The following is a 7,818-nucleotide window of genomic DNA, read 5'->3' on the forward strand; positions in this document are numbered from 1 at the left end:
CATCTGAGTGGGTTAGATTAGGGTCCAGAATTCTAACTAGCGTTGTTATAATACAAGGTGTTTACTTTCTGACAATGGTCTCATAGACAATCAAATACTAATGATCATTACGCTTCTCATGGAGCTTCTATCCCTAGGCCATCAGGATGTTCAATGACAATGACACTATGTAACAACCCATCTACACTAATGGCACACACATCCACATGTACACACTCACTTTAAATAAACACTCACCTTAATTAAAACCCACTTTACTCACTTTAGACTCTTTAACACTAAATTATATTTATCTATTATTAAAGAGATTTGCACTACATTCATACCTCATTTGCACCTTACCCTAAGTTTTGTACCTCATATCTGCATTGTACCTCACTGTTACCCATTTTACTCTGTATTGTATATTGTATATGTATATTGAACATTCCTTTACTTGCTTTTTACCTACTTACCCTTCTTTTTTTTTACTGTATGAAGCACACTCTCAGGGGTTCATACAGAAACAAGCATTTCATCGTAAAGTATTCTGTATTTTATTGTGACAAATAATAAACAAACTTGAAACTCTCTGCCGGAGAAGATGAACCTTATTATGACACAGTGGTGAGTATCATAGCTATCGCCATTAATAACTCTGAATAATAATAATAATAATAATAATAATGCAGGACCTCTTTAGAGTGTCTTTATTCGGCATGCAACGACATGGGACATGCAATGGGCAGCACACACACACACACATGCATTGTCTTTCTCAGGGTCGCCGATGCGATTTAGCTCTGCGCTTAACCCATCCCGTTGTCCTTCCCCCCAAGGGCAGCCGGGAGCAGACAGGGCGTCGGCGAGGTACCGCGCCCGGGGACCAATCCAAGTGCTCCTGCCCGTCTTCGTCAGGCATGCGACAGCGTCAGCGATCTGTTGTGCATGTTTTTCCATTGGGTTTCTCTTATCGGGAGGGGGAAAACATGCAAACTCCACACAGAAAGGCCCGGGAGATACCCCACCTGGGTACCTGGCGACGCGGAAACCTGGTCCCCAAGCGGGAATCGAACCCTGGACCTTCTTGCTGTGAGGCGACAGTGTTAACCACTACACCACCGTGCCGAATGATAGACCATGTCCAGGGGTTTCAGAGTGGAGGAAGCAGCATTTCTATAAATGACATAACCAATAATCCAACACTGATAGGAAAACTGCTTCAACAATCCCATTTCTAATAAACTGAAGCTGGTTCTGTCTCTGTAGAAGAAGCCCAGATCATCTATATGGTATTTCAAAGTAAACTTCTCATCAAGCCAGATGCCAAGATATTTATATTCAGTAACCTTCTCAATGTTAGAACCATTTGTAGCGGATATATGCATGCGATCACAATCAATATTTCTGGCTCTAGTAAACAGCATGAACTTCATTTTATTTGCATTAATAAGCACCACTTTAAGATGAATACGTGCATCCTGTTGTGATGGATCACGGCCTATGTGGGTTTGGCTTTAGTTTATTCCTGTGTGCTTTGGATGTATTTTTGGTTTTCTCGTGTAAGCTGTCAATCATCAGACACCAGTTGATTGCCATGCGGCAATGGCAGGTGTGTGGGCTTGATTGTGTGGCAGACGTCCATCTGGCCTTCCCCCTCCAATACACTCCACCGTATAGCCATTCCTTTGTGTCTCATCCCTCCTCCCTCCATCCGATCCCCAGCCCCCCCTCCAATCTCTCACCTTGACATCCTGTCTACAATTCACCCTCCTCCCTCCTTCCCCCTTCTCCAGCCCCTCCCTTAATTGGACCCCATGTGTCATCCTCCTATCTCCTTCCTGTCATAATCACAGCGAGAGCGTACTTCACCCCTCCTCCTTCTCCCCTCACATTCACCATGCACTCCTCCTCATCCTCCCTTCCATCCACATTCACCACGCACTCCTCTTCATCCTCCCTTCCATCCACCACTGAAGCCTCACACCCTTATATGGTCAACATCACCCCTTCACCTCCCGTCACTCAACCCAGCTGCACCTCATCCCCTGATTCACACGCTGTCAGGCACCTCACTCCTCACAGCTGTATCCCATCCCCTGATGATGAAGACCCTACTTCAACCGGACGACGCTGACCAGAAGTCATCGTGGTGTTAGTATCATTACCTAGGTACGATGCCTCAGTCTGAAGACCTGCTAGGCATCCCCGTGTGGTTATTCCCTGTTCTAACTTTCCTCTCTTGTGCCCAGGACCTCCGTGCCAGCGTGTCCCTGTCTGGACCCCCTGGAGCTTACCAAGGAGTTCCTGCTCCCTCTCTCAACACGGACCTGTGTCTTCCGTCTGCAGTGGCATTGGAGTGCACCTGCTCCCTTTATCCCCAAATTCATACCTGTTGTACATTTCTGGATGTAATTCTTGCCTACTTGGGAATACCATTAAAACAACCTGAAACGCTCCATTCTCCTCTCCTGTGTTCAGCGATTGGGCTCTGCTTAAAACCCATTATCACACTTCCTACCTGGTCACCTGACCACACCCCTTTTGTAATATATAAATATCCATGTACAACTCTATTCTCTGAGCCACTTCCAGAGTCTCAGGCCAGGACCTCCTGTCTGGTCTTCAGAAGCCAACCTCCGGTGTATTTAACCTAATCAATGTGTAACTATCAACTATCGACCAGCGATTTATTCCTCCAGTACATCCACGACAATTGCCACCTGATTGGTGTCAGGTGTGCAGTGCCTTTAACCCTTATGTGGTGTCAGGGTCTCCAGCGTTTCAAGGTTATAATATGTAATAACTACCATGTAGTTGATTTTATTAGAACACGGCTTTATGATATCCTCCACAACAAACAAAACTATGTTTCACCATTTTGAAAATTCTGAAGGTATCTGGAGAAAAAAAGGTACGACTGTGGTGTTAGGGTCATTCTTGACCCGGCAAGGTAAAACTATACTATAAAAATACTAAATATAAATAAATAAAATAATAATAAATATACTAAACTTTTTTTCAGAAGTTATATTCTAATATTGTTCTAAATAGTCAAACCTCATTTTCATCTTAAAAATAAGGGACATCAAGTGTCTCGGGGGCCATAAAATCAAATTACAATGGGATTATATGGTTATGGATGCATATAATGTTAGTTAGGATGTAGTGTTAACTATATTGAGTGATACTCTTTTCTTTTTAGTGGTCAGGACTGAGTTAGACCCCGGGTCAACATTGACCCGCTAACAACGGTCAGTGGTGCCAATTCCTGACACAACATGAGGGTTAAATAGGCTTGGATTCCTGTGTTCAGTGTAATGTTCGGGGTTCTGTCTTAGGAACCCAACTGTCATTCTGGAGTTATTTCCCCTGGTGGTTGGTATCTGCACTCACTGTTGGTCACGCCCCATTCCTGATGTGTCACTCCCTGTTCTGTCACCACTGGTCGCTGTCACTTTGCTGTCAATTACCCTGTCACTAATTGACGCATTGGAATGTTGGTGTTTGACTATATATTCACTTGTTGTTCTCTTTATCCCTGTCGAGGCTTCAGACCGTGTTTCGTGTGGAAGGAGCTGGAGATACTGCTGACCTTCTCGCTCTTGATTGACTACAGCTCAGCGTTCAACACCATAGTCCCCACCAGACTGGTGGACAAGCTGATCGAGCTGGGTCTGAGCTCCGCTCTGAGCACCTGGGTACTGGACTTTCTGAGTGAAAGACCCCAGGTGGTCAGGGTGGGGGGTCAGACCTCCAACACCATCACCCTGAGCATCGGGTCCCCCCAGGGCTGTGTTCTGAGCCCCCTGCTGTACTCACTCTACACACACGACTGTGTGGCCAAGTTCAGCTCCAACTCCATAGTGAAGTTTGCGAGCGACACAGTGGTGGTGGGGCTGATCTCTGACAACGACAAGAAGGCCTACCGGGAGGAGGTTGAGGTACTGGAACGCTGGTGCCAGGACAACAGCCTGCTCCTGGACATTGGTAAAACCAAGGAGCTGATCGTGGATTATAGGAGAGGACAGCAGGAGACACACACACCACTGAGGATAAACGGGGCTACCGTGGACAGGGTGAGCAGCTTCAAGTACCTGGGGGTCCACATCTCAGAGGACCTGACATGGACAACACACATAGACTCAGTCGTAAAAAAAGGCGAAGCAGCGCCTCTACCACCTGAGACAGTTAAGGAAGTTCAGAGTATCTTGGAAGATACGCCAGTCCTTCTACTCCGGAGCTGTAGAGAGCATCTTGCCTGGAAACATCACTGCCCTTTACCAATAATTCTGTCCTTGATTATGTGGGGTTAATGGGGAAATTGTGTTTCACCAAAGGATTTTATGTTTTGTTAACATTTACATTTCTAAAAGCCAAATTGCTAACCATAAATGACCGGTTACAGAGAACACACACCGACGACGGTGACGTACAGTAAGGTGACCTGATATGCGATTGTGACTAGGGATGGGTACCTTTCACATTTGAACCGATACCGGTACCGGTACCTGTGAATCGATACCGGTACCCAACGGTACCTTTTTTCGGTACTTTAAAAAAAACAAAAAAAAAATAAAAAATAAAAAATTTTATTAAAAAAAATTTTTTTACTTTTTTTTTTTTTTTTTTACTTTTTTCTTTTCATGTCAACGTTCACACGCACAATATATGCTTACCTAGGATTTGACTTGATTCAACAACAAAGCAGTCGGAGCAATGACAAGCCGAAAACTGTCGAAATTTAATTTACCTACCTCAGTCGTAAAAAAAAAATCCAAACTTCAAATAACTACAATTTCGACAGTTTTCGGCTTGTCATTGCTCCGACTGCTTTGTTGTTGAATCAAGTCAAATCCTAGGTAAGCATATATTGTGCGTGTGAACGTTGGCATGAAGAAAAAAAAAGTTTAAAAAAAAAATAAAATAAAAAAAAAAATTAATAAAAAATATTTTTTTTTATTTTTTTTTTATTTTTTTTTCGGTTTCTCACTTGATTCGATACTCGGTAGTACCGACGTGTTTCGGTTCGGTACCTCAAAAGTACCGAATTCGGTACCCATCCCTAATTGTGACGCTAAGCTAGTTTTGGCTCTGGAGCTTTTAACTGCTGTTTCGACATTTAAAAACACTTTGCCTTATCAGAGAGAGAAATGTATATTAGAAGGCCTTGATCACAGGAACCCACAGCCTGCAGGATTTAGGAACAGGATTTAGGAACAAAAGGAACAAAAGACAAAGCTAGGAGCGATCTATTAATAGTCGTTTTCCGATTTAGATTTTGGAGAGATGGGAGCTGGAAATATGTCACCTATGAGAGATTTATTTGCACATAGTCTCACACATATCCCAAATGGGGGTTTTGTGCACATTTATTTAGTTTGGCAGTTTTTGACAGTTCAAGGTGCACTATGTCGTTTTGTGAGTCAGAGAAGTGAATATTTTCAAATGTATAGTTTTATGTCCTCAGAACATTGGATCCTAGAGAGCTACCTGAAAAGTGATTATTTCATCACTGTCATTTAGTAGTAGTAGTAGTAGTAGTAGTAGTAGTAGTAGTAGTAGTAGTAGTAGTAGTAGTAGTAGTAGTAGTAGTAGTAGTAGTAGTAGTAGTAGTAGTAGTAGTAGTAGTTTATTCAGTCATCATCTCACACAATACAATATACACCATCATTTAACAATATTTGATTTTACAGTGACTGAAAAGGTACAGACTGAAGCATAATGCTTATATATGCCTGTCCTATATTCGTAACAAAAATTACAAAAATTGAGACTCCAAAACAGTATTCTAAAAGAAAATAGCAAAGAAAAACTGTATTATTCACCCTTGTAGTTTTCAAAAATAGCTTTACAAACCATTTTCTTAAAAACCAAAAGCGAATTACTCATTCTTAACTGTATATCAGCATTGTTCCACAAGTTAACCCCAATAATAGAAATACACCTCCTTTTAATCCCTTTCTTAGCTTTTTGAACAGTACATTTACAAATATCTCTCAAATCATATTTTCTTTCATGTATTGAAAAAAACCTTTGCACCCCGTCTGGGAGTAACTTTGCTTTAGCTCTGTACATTATTTGCATAGTTTTATAATAAACCAAATCATTAAATCATTCATCATTTAATGATCATCATCATTAATCATTTACAAAGGCAGGGCCCGCAATTTTGTTAACAAACATATTTTAGGCTTATGATTGGTTCACAGTGCCTACAAATGTATTATTTTGAACTGCATAGTGCACTTTTAATACGTTTTAATATGAATGCACTGAATGATTGCATTAATTACAGCTCCATTAAATGATGTAGCTGAAAAATAGCAAATCAAGGCTTCAAACATATCATCACTTACTCAACCAAATCTAATTTTAATCTTAAATACGTTTTTCCCCCCATCCACACCATCATCATGCATGACCACTGACCAAGCATGCCTTTCTGGAACCAAGGATTCAAACGTGTTGTCACTTACTCATTACTAATTTCAGCTGGAGAATAAATTTGGTCATCTTTCTGGAATACCTCCCTAGTTCTTCTGTCAAGTCGACACATGATGATCTTAATACGTGTCAGGAGGACCGGGGGAAATGTATAATTACTTTTACATATCTATGAACATGTGCAGGAGTAGTGCAGCTCTCACGCTAAAAACCTGGAAACATTTCCAAGGTCCACAATGGCGGTAGGCTCTTATCCTAAAACATGTCCTCACCTCACCCCTGTAAATAATGTTATATAGAGGTTGTTTAAGCTTCACCACAAGGGGGCGTCACCCGTTCAATAAGAAAGCTGACATTGGAACTCACTTGGTGCAAAAAGCCTCACTCTGAGAGCAGTGAATTTATGAGATTATAGATTCTGTCTATAAGTGAACATTCAGTTTCACAGTGAGTGACAGGTGACTCATCTTAATCTCTCTCTCTATCTCTCTCTCTCTCTCTCTCTCTCTCTCTCTCTCTCTCTCTCTCTCTCTCTCTCTCTCTGATGTGACCACTGTATAATCAGTGTGGTGTGGAGACCATGTACGGTAGCTGACATGGGGGCGACAGTGGCTCAGGAGGTCGAGCGGTTGTCTGGTAATTAAGTTTGAATCCGGCTCCTTCCGGCAGCCCGTCAAAGTGTCCCTGAGCAAGGCACTTAACCCCTAACTGCTCCCGATGAGCAGGTTGGTACCTTGCATGGCCTCCACCGTTGATGTGTGAATGTGTGAGTCAATGGGTGAATGTCAGGCATTATGTTGTAAAGCGCTTTGGATAAAAGCTGTTACTATATTGGATAAATGCAGGCCATTTACATGGAGCACAGACATGAGTGAAGCTCTAATTGCACATCACCTGTCTAAACCGTTTCCCAAACCTGGTGGTTTCTTAGAATCATCTTCGGGACTGGGTTGACAATTACCATTGTCTAAAAGAGCTGGGGGGTGTCATTCAATGGCCTAAAATCTGTAAACAGTACCGTCAAATTATATTGTTGTCGGCAGGGGCGTAGCTGGGGGGGGTAGCTTAGGATGATTCCAAGGGCCCAGCACTGGGGGGGCCCCCCAAAAAAAATTTTTTGTATTATTGATGCTCTCATTGATACTATGTTTCTTTCTGAAGTGTGCGTGTGTGTGTGTGTGTGTGTGTGAGATATATAGAGAGAGAGGGGGGGCTTTGGTAGACTATTGCATTGGTCCATTCATTGAAGATGAACGCAATGCGACATCCTTTACTAGGCTCACCCACCAACAGTGCAGGTGCTGAACTGCTGATCCGAATGTATAGGTAAAAACAATATTATGCGTTTTCATCAATAAAAAAATGGCCAAAAAAATTCCCGTTCCCCTGGTT

Source organism: Notolepis coatsorum (assembly GCF_963971535.1).
Source record: "Notolepis coatsorum genome assembly, chromosome: 15".
Lineage (NCBI taxonomy): Eukaryota > Metazoa > Chordata > Actinopteri > Aulopiformes > Paralepididae > Notolepis > Notolepis coatsorum.